Source organism: Dermochelys coriacea, chromosome 3, assembly GCF_009764565.3.
Source record: "Dermochelys coriacea isolate rDerCor1 chromosome 3, rDerCor1.pri.v4, whole genome shotgun sequence".
NCBI classification, from domain to species: Eukaryota; Metazoa; Chordata; order Testudines; family Dermochelyidae; genus Dermochelys; species Dermochelys coriacea.
In genome coordinates, this window is record NC_050070.1 from 88,920,749 (window position 1) to 88,934,919 (window position 14,171).

A 14,171-nucleotide genomic window follows, 5' to 3' on the forward strand; every position below is an offset into this window, starting at 1 on the left:
GGTTTAATTCAGATATATAATGTTACTATGACAGGTTTCAGAGTAGCAGCCGTGTTAGTCTGTATTCGCAAAAAGAAAAGGAGTACTTGCGGCACCTTAGAGACTAACAAATTTATTAGAGCATAAGCTTTCGTGAGCTACAGCTCACTTCATCGGATGCATTTGGTGGAAAAAACAGAGGAGGGATTTATTGCATCCGATGAAGTGAGCTGTAGCTCACGAAAGCTTATGCTCTAATAAGTTTGTTAGTCTCTAAGGTGCCACAAATACTCCTTTTCTTTTTGAAAGTACTTGTAATAAGCAATACGATAGGTTTTTGTGGTGATTCATAGCTTTTAAGGAAAGCTGTTTCACTTCCTTAAACAGTTTTGGGGGGGGGTAGTTTTGTATTTTGTTTGGTTTTTAATATCAAAATTATATTACTCAAAAGAGAAAAGACCTCAGCTCTACAACTTTTTCAGTGTTCTTTCAGACCTAACCTCCTCTAGAGGACAAAGTTTTTAAGGCTGTGATGAATCTTTCTGGGACAGTTAAGGCTAGAAAAGTTAAAACTTCGAAGCTGTTTGCTGGCCTGATTGGGTGGGTAGATAAACATTTACTGATTTACACTCTCTCCTTTTCTTGTGATACTTCTATAATAACATTCACACTTTTATCTACTTCTATTATGTATTCTCTGGACAAGCATCCACATTTGTAGAAGGTAGATAAGCAGTGAAGAAACAGTATTCTAATTTGCACAGCTCCTTGCATCATAAAGAAAACTGACCTCTGATCTGGAAGAGCTTATGATCTGGGAATTCATCACATCAGACTTCAGAGTAGCAGCCGTGTTAGTCTGTATTCGCAAAAAGAAAAGGAGTAATTGTGCCACCTTAGAGACTAACAAATTAATTACAGCATAAGCTTTCGTGAGCTACAGCTCACTTCATCCAACGCATTTGGTGGAAAAAAACAGAGGGGAGATTTATAGACACACACAGAGAACATGAAACAATGGGTTTATCATACACACTGTAAGGAGAGTGATCACTTAAGATAAGCCATCACCAGCAGCGGGGGGGGGGGGGGAAGGAGGAAAATCTTTCATGGTGACAAGCAAGGTAGGCTAATTCCAGCAGTTAACAAGAATATCTGAGGAACAGTGGAGGGTGGGGTGGGGTGGGTGGGGAGAAATACCATGGGGAAATAGTTTTACTTTGTGTAATGACTCATCCATTCCCAGTCTCTATTCAAGCCTAAGTTAATTGTATCCAGTTTGCAAATTAATTCCAATTCAGCAGTCTCTCGTTGGAGTCTGTTTTTGAAGCTTTTTTGTTGAAGGATAGCCACTCTTAGGTCTGTAATCGAGTGACCAGAGAGATTGAAGTGTTCTCCAACTGGTTTTTGAATGTTATAATTCTTGATGTCTGATTTGTGTCCATTCATTCTTTTACGTAGAGACTGTCCAGTTTGGCCAATGTACATGGCAGAGGGGCATTGCTGGCACATGATGGCATATATCACATTGGTAGATGCGCAGGTGAACGAGCCTCTGATAGTGTGGCTGATATGATTAGGCCCTATGATGGTATCTCCTGAATAGATATGTGGACAGAGTTGGCAACGGGCTTTGTTGCAAGGATAGGTTCCTGGGTTAGTGGTTCTGTTGTGTGGTGTGTGGTTGCGGGTGAGTATTTGCTTCAGATTGGGGGGCTGTCTGTAAGCAAGGACTGGCCTGTCTCCCAAGATCTGTGAGAGTGATGGGTCGTCCTTCAGGATAGGTTGAAGATCCTTGATGATGTGTTGGAGAGGTTTTAGTTGGGGGCTGAAGGTGATGGCTAGTGGCGTTCTGTTATTTTCTTTGTTGGGCCTGTCCTGTAGTAGGTGACTTCTGGGTACTCTTCTGGCTTCGTCAATCTGTTTCTTCACTTCAGCAGGTGGGTATTGTAGTTGTAGGAATGCATGATAGAGATCTTGTAGGTGTTTGTCTCTGTCTGAGGGGTTGGATCAAATGCGGTTATATCTTAGAGCTTGGCTGTAGACAATGGATCGAGTGGTATGATCTGGATGAAAGCTAGAGGCATGTAGGTAGGAATAGCTGTCAGTAGGTTTCCGATATAGGGTGGTGTTTATGTGACCATCGCTTATTAGCACCGTAGTGTCCAAGAAGTGGATCTCTTGTGTGGACTGGTCCAGGCTGAGGTTGATGGTGGGATGGAAATTGTGGAAATCCTGGTGGAATTCCTCAAGGGCTTCTTTTCCATGGGTCCAGATGATGAAGATGTCATCAATGTAGCGCAAGTAGAGTAGGGGCATTAGAGGACGAGAGCTGAGGAAGCGCTGTTCTAAGTCAGCCATAAAAATGTTGGCATACTGTGGGGCCATGCGGGTACCCATCGCAGTGCCGCTGATTTGAAGGTATACATTGTCCCCAAATGTGAAATAGTTATGGGTGAGGACAAAATCACAAAGTTCAGCCACCAGGTTAGCCGTGACATTATCGGGGATACTGTTCCTGATGGCTTGTAGTCCATCTTTGTGTTGAATGTTGGTGTAGAGGGCTTCTACATCCATAGTGGCTAGGATGGTGTTTTTAGGAAGATCACCAATGGACAGTAGTTTCCTCAGGAAGTCAGTGGTGTCTCGAAGATAGCTGGGAGTGCTGGTAATGTAGGGCCTGAGGAGGGAGTCTACATAGCCAGACAATCCAGCTGTCAGGGTGCCAATGCCTGAGATGATGGGGCATCCAGGATTTCCAGGCTTATGGATCTTGGGTAGCAGATAGAATACCCCAGGTCGGGGTTCTAAGGGTGTGTCTGTGCGGATTTGTTCTTGTGCTTTTTCAGGGAGTTTCTTGAGCAAATGCTGTAGTTTCTTTTGGTAACTCTCAGTGGGATCAGAGGATAATGGCTTGTAGAAAGTGGTCTTGGAGAGCTGCCTAGTAGCCTCTTGTTCATACTCCGACCTATTCATGATGACGACAGCACCTCCTTTGTCAGCCTTTTTGATTATGATGTCAGAGTTGTTTCTGAGGCTGTGGATGGCACTGTGTTCTGCATGGCTGAGGTTATGGGGTAAGCGATGCTGCTTTTCCACAATTTCAGCTCGTGCACGTCGGCGGAAGCACTCTATGTAGAAGTCCAGGCTGCTGTTTCGACCTTCAGGAGGAGTCCACCCAGAATCCTTCTTTTTGTAGTTTTGGTAGGAAGGTCTCTGTGAGTTAATATGTTGGTCAGAGGTGTGTTGGAAATATTCCTTGAGTCTGAGACGTCAAAAATAGGATTCTATCTCACCACAGAACTGTATCATGTTCGTGGGAGTGGAGGGGCAAAAGGAGAGGCCCCGAGATAGGACAGATTCTTCTGCTGGGCTAAGAGTATAGTTGGATAGATTAACAATATTGCTGGGTGGGTTACGGGAACCATTGTTGTGGCCCCTTGTGGCATGTAGTAGTTTACCATATCAGACATATCAGACTTAGAGTTGTGAAATGCGACTAGTAGTGAGATATCAGCTAATGCCCATGGTGCATACTGTTACCAGATTCATCTGCTCTATCAGACACTTCAGTTGGCCTAAACTAGAAACCATTTCATCCATATCACGAAAAAGGGCAAATTCTGGGTGATATCCTGGTCTTAGTCAATGAAATATTGCCACAGAATTCCATAAGGCCAGGAATTCACCTCTGCTGTGTCTGAGGCCTTAAGGCTAGTTCTACAACACAAAAGAAAACAGGATTTAGGAAGCTGGGCGGGGGTTGGACACCCAGCTGCATGGTGGGAGGCTAAGCTACATGGGGGCTCAAACACGAGGTAGGGCTGGGGGGATGAGGGGATGAAGCGCGGGTAGAGCAGGTGTATTCAAAATTACAGTCTGTGCCCAAAGATAAAGGATACTTTCCCCAGAGGAAAACACTTAGTTCAGAACACAGCTGCTGGTGCAATGTGCTGATTTTACAAGCTCGGTCTTACACTTTTGTATGCAGGACAAAAACTGAGTAATAAAATAATTCATATCTTCTATGATCAAATCTTTTCTTTTCCCCCCAAACAAACCAAAAGCAACTTTTCTTATAAATAAATAAATAGCATAACCCAAGTTTTATTTATTTATGTATCTATTCATTTATTCGATTTTTTTTAACAGTATGGTTTAGTTGTACACAGCAACCCTTTAATAAACAGACTTAATAGTAGTAGGTAGTATACAATTTCTTCTATCTTTCCTTTCCTTTGTTTGTCTATCAATAATGCATATAAAAGAATGCATAGATTTTTCATGCCAGAAGGGACCTTTATGATCATCTAGTCTGACCTCTAAGCATTTCCAAATGCAATCCTCACAGCATTTCTATGGAATTGACAGCTTAGTATCTTATACAAAGAAACCTGAAAAATCTTTGGTGACAGTTAATAATTTAAGCAGTATGACCTCCTTGACATATTTAGCTTTCTCAAACCTGAGAGCTTTGAGAGCTACCCAGACAAAATTCAAAACAAAACAAAACAGACTTCCATGAGAATTTTGCTTTTCATGAGGACTCCAGGATAAGGCCTGTGGGGTAGCCCTTCCATGGATTATATTTCAACGGTTAATACACATTTAGAAAACAATAAATATAGCATAAAAAGCTAGCAGAGGAGGTACTTAACTGAAAGTACACAATACTACATATACTTCTCTGCTTCATTCCAAAAGAGCATATCACTTACCATTGTGTGTATGTCTGTGCATGTGTGTAAGTGCATGTTAGAAGTTGGATAAAATTAAATAAATATATTTGTGGATCATCTTTTTTGATCATCTTTTTTCTCCAAGTAATCGTGAAGTTACTTATTTCTATAATCTGAACATATGAGCAATATTCCTCCGACATACAGTGTTGACTTTGGGGTTAAATGGGGGGATCTACATGAAAAGGGGAGGAGGGATGGCTCAGTGGTTTGAGCATTGGCCAGCTAAACCCAGGGTTGTCAGTTCAATATTTGAGGGGGCCATTTAGGGATCTGGGCCAAAAACTGGGGATTGGTCCTGCTTTGAGCAGGGGGTTGGACTAAATGACCTCCTGAGGTCTCTTCCAACCCTGATATTCTATTCTAAAAGCAAGACTACAGGTTCAACCCCACAAGCGTCTGAGTGCTGTTGAAATAAATGCAGACTCAGAGTGCTAACAATGCTAATGCAGTGACAGCTCATCATCTACTCAGAGAGGATTCTGCACAGTGCAGAAAAAACATGTACAGTGCTCAGCAATGTAAGCAAATCTCCATTCCTTCAATGAGCTGAGCATTGAGAAAAGTGAGTGTGACCAATAAAGACAGAGGGTAGTAATGGCATCAGTGCTATAATTCCAATCCAGATAATGCAAGTATTATGCATAGTGGCCATTTTAAAGATTTTCAGCTATTCCTGCCAAGGAGGAGTCATGGTTCGCTCCAGAGTGCTTGTCCACTATAGGGGCTATTCCCAAGAGAATTTTCATCTCATGGAGTTTCCTCTTTGTACTTACATTGGTTGTTGGTTTGCCCACATAAGGAAGTAGGGAGTTCAGCCCCCTAGACCAGTAGTTCTCCTAGACCTGTTGGCTCCCATGTTTCCATGTGTCTTAGTTCTTTCTGGTTTCCTGGTTTTTAGGGATACCCCACCCTCAAGCAAGTTTCCACAGCACAGCAGAGCAGTGGATAAATTAAGGTTAGGCTTGGCAGAATTCAAAGTTTATTTTTTATAAATTCAACAGATAATATCAATGTTAATTTTCAAGCATTTTTTTCTATTCAGATGTTCAAAATTGTGGGAAATTATGGTGTGGGGGTCAGACAATAATTATTCAATGACAGTAAACACCGAGATTCAAAAAGTGAAAGCTTTATAGCCATTAAATCACAAACTCTACTAAATTCTCAAGAAGCATTTTCCTTACTTAGCCCATCTGTAAATGTTTATTATTGTTGATGGAAATATTTTTTCATCAGTTTGTGCGTACAGTGAAATTGACATTTACCAATAAAAATGTAATCCATCCAAGCCTAATTAAGGTTGATTGTGTCGGTATTAACTGGCTCCTGTGAGAGCATGTTACCTGGTCCTGGTCCCCTCCTAGCTCTGGCCCCCGCCTTTCAATAATTTCAATCCTATGTAGGACTTTCTGGGGGATCGAGGAAAGAGTGAAATGATGCAGCATAGGCAGTACTTCCCCATCTCATGCCCTCCCATGCAATGTCCCCCAGGATTTTGTTTACTCTGCCAATGGAAGATGAAGGACTACAGGGGTCTTAGAATAAACTGATAGCAGCAATGAGGGTGAGTTGATGACAGTCATATTTATAAGTTTTCTAATAAGAAAGAAGCTGGCTATGAGGGAGAGAGTCCAACGATTCATGAGTTCACACATACTAGGCAGAGTATTCTTGCTGAGCACCAGACTCAAGTACCTGCTCCCCTCAGTTTGCTTTACCTTATTGGATTATAACAAGGCACCATGATCAGCAGCTGTACCATTGGCTCAACCCTACTCGCTTGAAAAGCCCAGTGTTGTTCCATTGAATTCAATAGGAGTTTTACTGTTGGCTTCTATGGGACCAGTACTGGGACTTCACAACCATCATCCACACACTCCTATCTGAAGGTTTTTAACTGCTGCTCTTCGCCACAGTATCTGACCCTACCAGACTGGGCCCAATCTTTTAAATTCCAGTGAAGTTTCCATGAAGGCAAAGGTGCATAAAGGAAAATACATTAAATTGCCACTTAGGACACTTAAATACCATAGTTTTAACTTTCATTGTCTATGTGTTTCATTTAGAAGTGTTTTTAGCTGAAGTAATGATTGAGTCTCACATCTATGTCGATGTACAAGGATTCAGCAAACACCATAGGTAGGGACCTACCAAAATTCATGGTTGATTTTGGTCAATTTAATGGTCATAGGATTTTTAAAATGATCAATTTCATGGTTTCAGATATTTAAATCTGAAATTTCACGGTGTTGTAACTGTGGTGGTCCCAACTCAAAAGGGTGTCATGGGGAAGTCTCAAGGATATTGTAGGGGGGGTTGCGGTATTGTCACTTTTGCTTGTGTGCAGTTGCTGGCAGTGGCACTGCCTTTAAAGGCACTACCACTGCCTGGGCAGCTGGAGAGCAGCAGTTGCTGACTGGGTACCCAGCTCTGAAGGCAGCACCGCCGCCAGTTGCAGCACAGAAGTGAGGGTGGCATGGTATGGGAAGGGTCCTCACTTTTGGGGGAAGGGAGGGATGGCCTTACAGGTGGGTGACTGCCCAGGGCGCCATGGTTAGGGGGTGGTTCTGTGGTACCTGCCCCCCCACACACAGCCAGCCTAAGACCCCCACCCAAGCACAGGGGTGGGGCAGGACTCCTCCCATATGCCAGGCTCCAGCTGCTGGTTCTGGCCAGGCCAGTGAGGGACAGGACTTCGAGCCCCAGGAACAGCTTCTGCAGGGCAAGAGGATCAGACCCACCTCCAGGAACCTTCCCCGGCTGCAGGAAGCTCTGTGGCTGCTGGCTGGGAGCCCAGCTCTAAAGGCAGCACCACTGCCAGCAGCAGGGCAGAGATAAGGATGTCATGGTATTGCCACCTTTACTTCTGTGCTGCTGTTGGTTGCGGCACTGCCTTCAGAGCTGGGTGGCCGGCCAGCATCTGCTGTTCTCCAGCTGCCCTGCTCTGAAGGCAGCGCAGAAGTAAAGGTGGCAATACCAAGACTCCTTACAATAGCCCTGCAACTACCCCCACACACAACCCCGTTTTTGGTTGGGCCCCCCAGTTTGAGATATGCTGCTCTCCCCTATTAAATCTATATAGTATGGGGTAAAAGTACACAAAATACCAGGTTTCACGGTTCGTGAATTTGGTAGGGCCCTAACCATAGGTGAACACATATTTGTGAAGTCAGACCAATACACAGTCAGTTACATTTGAAACAGACAAGATTGTCCATGACCATTACAGGCTATTGCATCTTTGCTTTATGCTGTTTACACTGTTCACATAAGGTGTAACCTTGCTTCAAAAGGGTTAACGGCAACATGATAAAAATGACACGAACTTGCTTTGTCATCAGCTGTTGCTCCCCAGTTTCTGGGGTCAACCTGACATGCATTCAAGTTTCACTTCAGTGTGTCTTTATATTGTTTGTACTGGCCACCAGGAGAATGGGTGTCTTGCTTTCACTAATCATAAAAGATGGCCTTAGGTATTTTTGAAAAAAGAAAAGGAGTACTTGTGGCACCTTAGAGACTAACAACTTTATTAGAGCATAAGCTTTCGTGAGCTACAGCTCACTTCATCGGATGTATGTAAATGCATCCGATGAAGTGAGCTGTAGCTCACGAAAGCTTATGCTCTAATAAAGTTGTTAGTCTCTAAGGTGCCACAAGTACTCCTTTTCTTTTTGCGAATACCGACTAACATGGCTGCTACTCTGAAACCAGGTATTTTTGAGTTTACCATACAAACAAGATGCCCAGACCGACACAGCTGAGCTTTTTTGAGCATGCTTTGAATGTCAGACATCCAACAACGATTAAGGATTTCAATATTGAGAATCCTGTCCCAGTGTTGATCCTTCAAATAGACCAAAGACAGTGCCTATGGAACTGATAAAGTTGCCTAATGTGGCAGCGATATGTTGTCCATGTCTTACAACCTTATAGAAACATTGTAAACATGACTGTCTGACAGACATTTAGCTTAGTTCTTATTTTGACACTCCTATCGTTCCATAGGTGTTGTGACAGCATTCCAAAGACAGAACTGGTCTTGGTTGTGTGATGAGTAATCTCATAATCAATTTTGGTATTCTGTGAAAGCATACTCCCTAGGTAGCAAAACTTCTCCATGGACTTGAGAGGAGCATTGTTTATCTTAATATTTGGTTAGACATGAGCATGTACTGGCACAGGTTGGAACAGTATTTCAGTTTCAGTACTTCCATTTTTTTAGGCTGACCATGAAACCAAAACAATTGACGGCATGAGAAAAGTAATCAGTTATAAATTGAATGTCATCAATCAAGTGAGCAATCAGTGCACAGCCATCAGCAAAAGTTTCTTTATGAGTAAATCTGCCACTTTTGTGCGAGCATGGAAGCGTTGCAGATTGATCAACTTCCTTTCAGTGAGGAATTGGATAAATACTACTCTGTCAGTGTCATGAAATGCATCCATAAGCATTGATGAAAAAAATGATGGAAAATAGCATGGGAGCCAGTACGTAATCTTGTTTGGTTCCACAGGTGTCCAGAGAGGGTCCAATATCCCACCATTTTCCATTGCACTGTCTATCATCCCATCATGGAAAGAGCAAATGACAGAAATAAACTTTGCAGGGCATCCAAAGTCTCCAGAATCCTTCACAAAAACCTTAGCCAAGTCAACAAATATCATATAGAGGCCATGCTTTTACTCCCAGCACTTTTCCTGGAGCTTTGTAGCTGATGTGCTACAAAAATCATGTCTATAGAGTCCTGTCTAGATTGAATTTCACATTGAGACTCAAGGAGGACAGTTTCCATAAGACAGACTTAATACCTATTCAATATGACCCATGCAAGAATTTTCCCAGCAACAGAGAGCAGGGAAATGCTGTGGTGATTATTATAGTTTGCTTTATCACCCATACATTTATAGAGGTGAACAATGTTGGCATCCTTGAAATCCTGTGGCACTGACTCTTGCTCTCAGATAATGGAGATGAGTCATGCGGTGTGGTAGCCACCCTTCCTAGAGATCTCCTTTGCAATGCCACCTGGTTCAGGTGCTTTCCCTTGTTATATCTACCTGATTGCTGTTGTGGTTTCAAATAAGAAGGGGGGCTAGTTTTCTTTTTAATGGCTCCTGTGAAAGAATTGATTTCTCAGAAATGTAAGAGTGATTAAAAAGCAAACTAAAATGTTCCCTCCGTCAGTCAAATATTTCTTTTTTGTCAGTTAAGAGTCAATTGCTATCCAGTACGCATACAGGGATTATCCTATACATAGCATGGAGACCAGCAAAAAAGCTTTTGGTTTCTTTGCAGTCTGCTGGCAGTAGTGATCTGCCACTTTCTTTTCCCACCACTGGTTTTTCATTTGCTGAAGTCTGGTCTGATCCATCTGTTTTGCTTGATGATATGAAGCCTTCCTAGCTGCTGAATCCTTGTTCGCTATGGCTCGGCTCGATGGATAGCATGAAGTGAGTCCAACTGCTGACATATTCCAGGATCATTCTCACCAAACCAGTCCTGATGTTTCCTCTTTATGAAGCTGAGAACTTCAGCAGCCCTGCTATATGTTGTGTCCTGACAATGTTTTGAGGCTGTCTCAACACCTACTGACGCTTCTGTAATGCTAAAAATGCTTTCCTGGGTTTCTGTTAGAATTCAGATTGTTTGTCACAATTTTCCAGGCTTGAAATATTGATTTTTTTTCACTCGTTTGAGTCATTGTCTATGTTGCTTGAAAGCAGTAAAGAGGGACACTTGACTTCTCACAAGTCTATGGTATGACCAGCAGATCTCATGATGCGAGTGAGCTTGATATTGCAGAAATCTTAAATACTCAACTGCTGAAAAAACAATGAGTACTTAAAAAATGGGCATGAAGAGAAAACAAAATGACATAAGAAACACAAATTTCAAAGGTTGGTAATGTAATAAAATATCAGAATCCCTCATGTGGATGCCCAGCTATGTGTTTAGACATCTAAGTGCCAACATGAATGCCCACATGTTAACTAGAACCCCCAATTTGACACATACATAGATTCCATATGCATTCAGAGTGCTCTACTTTGGATCAAAATGAAGAACATCTTGAAACATGTTTTGCTCTTTCTTCCCTCTGCTCGCCCCATCATATCAATATCTCTGTAATAAAAACAAGGTTCTATTTGTTTCAGATAACTTTCACTGGCATTTTGATGCTGTTGCCATAAAATGTACTGCTAATAATGTCACTGTATTTTGTATCTCAGTTAATTCTTCACTAATGATCTGTCATTAAAGAATTTTAATTAACCCATGCTAATTAGTCTCATAGACCTACCTAGTGAATTTGAGTTTTTTCCAATATATCAGCGCAGTAGGCCAGATTCTTTGCTAAGCTCTGGCCATGTTGCACTGTATCACCAGCAGAACCTGTCCCTAAACCCAACGTAACTGGTCTGGAGAATACTATTCCCATGTAATGAAGGTCTTCTCTGGTACAGAGCCAGTATAAGAGCTCTTATGCCACTCCCCCTCCTTGCTACTGGCATAGCAGGAAAAAACACAGTGGGGCTAGACAGGGGACATAGCTGGGATGCCTATGCCACGCCTCTGACCTTGGACTGCATTTTGCAGTTACAGACTGCACCAGGATCAGGGGACTGCAAAGCTATGCTATAAGTCTCCCTTGTACACGCAGCTCTGACCTGCCCTGTGTGAAGGTCAGCTGCATCCAAGCACCGAGTCATTCCACAGTACATTTTTCTCAGCAGAGTATATTATTTTTATGCTGTATCTCTCTTTTTTGTAGCTCCCTCAGTGCATATGCTGACATTTAGCAGTTCTGTTCACAGGACTGAACTGGCATTCAATCTGCCAGACCATAAACAAGGGATGTACCAATTTCAAAATCTTCCATCTCACTGATAGCTCTTCTTTCTTGACAGATACATTTATTCCAGATTCTCCTTTTCTTAGCTTCTCCCTCAGGCAGCATATGACAATTTCTGTGATATTGAGCATGATCCTTACGCTGCCCTTCAACAGATCTCCACTGGTGTTAGCTTATTTAGCTAGTGAAACATGCAAGTACATTCTCTCCTGCTACACTTTCTTCTTCTTCAAGAGAAACTTTGCAGCAAATTCTATTATTCCTCAAACACACATTAATCAAAAAGAAAAGGAGTACTTGTGGCACCTTAGAGACTAACAAATTTATTTGAGCATAAGCTTTCACAGCTCACTCACGAAAGCTTATGCTCAAATAAATGTGTTAGTCTCTAAGGTGCCACAAGTACTCCTTTTCTTTTTGCGAATACAGACTAACATGGCTGCTACTCTGAAACCACACATTAATCAATTATTAAAACTTTTATATACCTGATGTTTATTTTATTCTATCAACTGCAATATATGACTTACGCTTGTATTTTGTCAACACTTAACTATTAGTTTACTCAGTTATGCATTAGTCCAAATGGCAGACAACACGTGAGGTGATGTGGCAGTGTTTAGCGCTCCTTAGTATGTGCTTGTCATTATTGCTCTCCTCAAAAAGCTTTTTCTCCCTGGGGGAGCCCTAATACAATATTTAGCTTGAATCCTAATGTAGCTAGCTCCATTATAACTATGCACACAGACTCAAAGGCAACTGTAAGTAATGCAAAAATAGATCAATACTAATCTGAAATGTTGGTGTGTAATTCTAACAGAGCTGTTACTTATCATTTCAATTGTAACACCCATCTTATGTTCTGATTGGCTGCTGTTACTGAATCATGCTAGTGACTTCAAGAGTGCTAAGTGCTACCATTCTTAAAGACAGAATAATGTTAAAGACCTTAAATAAGTAATATCACTTCAGTGTTGCTTACTCTTGCGGGGCTTAACTTTCTGAACCCATTTGGTGATTTTGTTTTGCTTTGTTTATTCAAGTTTTCAAGAACAAATACATTTGTGAGAAATTAAAAAAAAAGTAAAAAATACCATAAACAACTAACTGTGATTATTTTAAGTCTTAAGAGAAGCAAATTGTGTTCCTCTGCAACACCAGCTATGTCAATGGACAGTACAAAAGCACATATATTTCTGTTACAAAATAAAAATGGACAACCATCATAAAATAAAATTTAGATTTTGCCATTTGAACAAGCCATGTGAACCATTTTAAAGGATTTTTTTTAAAAGAAATTGGTGGAAGTTAATTCACCTCCACCCCATTTTTTCCACCCTAAACACAGGCCTCCAAACACCCTCCAAGTTATTTGGAATCATTTCAGCTCATCCTTACAGAAGTGAAATGTCAAAGAGCAACCTGGTTTTGGAGGCTTACATAAATGTTAATTTGGGGAACTCTGTTCTTTTCAAGGTTTCATCAATAAATTTTGCTTATTAACAATAGACAGATTACTGATGAAAATTGTAATAAGAAATATTAATTCTTATTAATACCATCAGCTCACAGTTTTGTATAACATGGAAACCCTTATGCTGCAGAGTTAGAGATATCTTTCCAGCTGTCAAATGATGGAATCCCTGTATTCTTGCTAATTGGCTACACACTAAGGTAAACAAGTCAGCTAATTCCAGAACACTGAACTGATTAACATCGGGTTGTAAACACAAATTTATACAGAGAGAATTCATAGTTTTCCATGGTGTTTTTGCTTCACTAACCAAAAGTGGGTCTGATTTTAAAAATTAAAGCTGCTTGGCTGCAGAACCATTCATTAAAGGCATGTAGAAAAAGTGGAAGTGTCCAAAAAGTATATTTAAAGCTGTATTATTTTGAAAAACAAAACTATGGGGTAATACACACAATTGAGATGAGCAGTATGGACTCTCTGTTCACCTAATCCTCTCTGTTCAGTCAGAACTTGAGGCATCAGAACTCACTCTCGATTACAGCTAGTCAAAAAAAAACAAAGATTTTTCACAAAAAAGAATCAAGATGTTTCCCCTGTTTTAGTCATCAAAAACATTGTTAATGAAAATGTTCTGACCAGATGTAATTTCACTTTTTGCATCTTCAAACTCATGGCCTTTTGCCATGTGGAAGTATAGTTTTAAACATACTGATCCAAATTTTGCTCTCATTTACACCAGTGTAAACCTGGAGTAATTCCTTTGATATTGATGGCATTTCTTCAGATTTGCGCTGACTGGTATAAAAAGAGGAGAATTTGATTCATTAGATCCCACTTTCCACTGTTACATTTGTGGTATGCTCCCTTGTTTGCCTATACTTTTTTTTTAAGTTAATGTTTTTAGTGTTCAGAGCCATATTCTCTGCTGGTATAAAAATAAGTGGATGGAGCAGTGCCAGTTTACAGCAGCAAAGAATTTGGATCATAATTTTAAACACAAAAATATCTTATATTTGTTCACAATGCAGGTGTCCTAGAGTGATAATATTAGCACTGTACCTTTCAAAAAAGGAGCAGAGGGTCTGAGAGGGGAGGCAGAGAATGAAGTAGTAAGGAAAGGTG

At 41.1% G+C, this 14,171-nt stretch overlaps 1 protein-coding gene across 4 annotated transcripts in view; it reads right to left on the reverse strand.

The window, feature by feature from the left end:
• HS3ST5 (heparan sulfate-glucosamine 3-sulfotransferase 5) overlaps window positions 1-14,171 on the reverse strand; it is a 285,207-nt gene that overhangs the window by 176,755 nt on the left and 94,281 nt on the right. Inside the window, exon 1 of one of the 4 annotated variants that reach the window (XM_038397976.2) lies at window positions 770-839. The exons of the other annotated variants lie outside the window; for them this stretch is intronic. The gene's annotated coding sequence lies outside the window, so the exon portion shown is untranslated. Of the gene's footprint in view, window positions 1-769; window positions 840-14,171 lie in introns of those variants that run through there. 4 annotated transcript variants of the gene reach the window in all.